The sequence below is a fragment of the Aplysia californica genome, unplaced genomic scaffold (assembly GCF_000002075.1).
Source record: "Aplysia californica isolate F4 #8 unplaced genomic scaffold, AplCal3.0 scaffold00150, whole genome shotgun sequence".
NCBI classification, from domain to species: Eukaryota; Metazoa; Mollusca; class Gastropoda; order Aplysiida; family Aplysiidae; genus Aplysia; species Aplysia californica.
In genome coordinates this window covers 1,164,539-1,165,757 of record NW_004797420.1, presented here as the reverse complement: position 1 = coordinate 1,165,757, position 1,219 = coordinate 1,164,539, and the positions used below count along the sequence as shown (strand labels likewise).

The following is a 1,219-nucleotide window of genomic DNA, read 5'->3' as shown; positions in this document are numbered from 1 at the left end:
TCTCCCCCCCTCTCACCCCACCCTAGCTAGGTCTAGATTTATGACGGTTTACGGACTTTGTTAACTTTACTGAGCGACAGAACAGCTTTCCTCGGTGCTAGCAGACGACAGTTGCAAACCAGTTTCAGACCTGCCAACTGTCGAAAATCAGAAATAGGGAATTTTGAAGAGAGATCGACTCTTGGAGAAATTAAGTGTTGCCCGTGAGTTCGAAGACAGTTATTTGAGTTATATCATGTCATGGGCGTACTATGACGGTGAATGAGTCGGTAATATAATAATGATAATAATATTAATATATCTTCCTCTAACTCTCACCTATTTACACTATTATAGTGCAAGGGTTCAGGCCTAGGGCCGGCATGGCACGCCAGTTTCGTATTCTGACGACATTAACATTATAATTATTTTTTGTTGTGTGTGAATTTCGTGAAATTGAACAAGATTTCTGTTGCTCGGGAAAAGACGAAAATTTGCGAGATTCCCGAAAAAATCGGGAGAGTTGACAGGTGTGCAGTATAAAGGTATAACGACTATGAGTAAGGTGTCCCTGATAATTAGTCAATGTCCCTGATTCTGAGCAAGGTTGTCCCTGATAGCCACAGAGAGGGGTGGGCAGCTATGTTATGTCAATGTGCTTCTTCTTAATCAAACTCCATACTCTCTGGTCGTCCGTCTTTCTATGTAAACCCCCCTCGCCCCCCCTTAACCCCATCCGACCCTATCCATACGTCGTGTTTTACTATCATATCCATACTACGTTGGGAACTCTGTGCCCCCACTTTCCAAAGAAGAAATTTACTTGTTAATCCGATCCGTACGCTTTTCATAGCAGTCTGTCAAAATGATTTTTTGAGAAATACTCATACTGAAAGTTCCAAAGAGATCTTTGCAGTAGAAGTATTCTAAAATGTGAAGAGTATAACCCCTGGGGTACAAAATGACCCCAGGCGTACGGATAGGGTTAACCGCGTTGCCCTCCCCAGTCTTACATCATAGAACTTTTTGTCAATGTGTTTAATGTGTTTTAAGTTCTTCTTTTCTTTTCCTTTATTATTCCAGTCAAATAGAATATTTTTTTCCTCGTTCGGGCTTATCAATAGCTGAGATTATATGGCAATAGGTTCTGGTGTGGATGAACTGTGTCGCAGTCAAATTCTGAACTCTGTATTTTTGTTTATTTGTTTTTTGTTTTTTTTTGAGAGAGAGAGAGAGAGAG

General features: G+C 40.8%; 1 protein-coding gene across 6 annotated transcripts in view; it reads left to right on the top strand.

Annotated features, from left to right (window-relative positions):
• LOC101863978 (multidrug resistance-associated protein 1) overlaps window positions 1-1,219 on the top strand; it is an 89,360-nt gene that overhangs the window by 84,520 nt on the left and 3,621 nt on the right. The gene's annotated exons all lie outside the window — the stretch shown is intronic.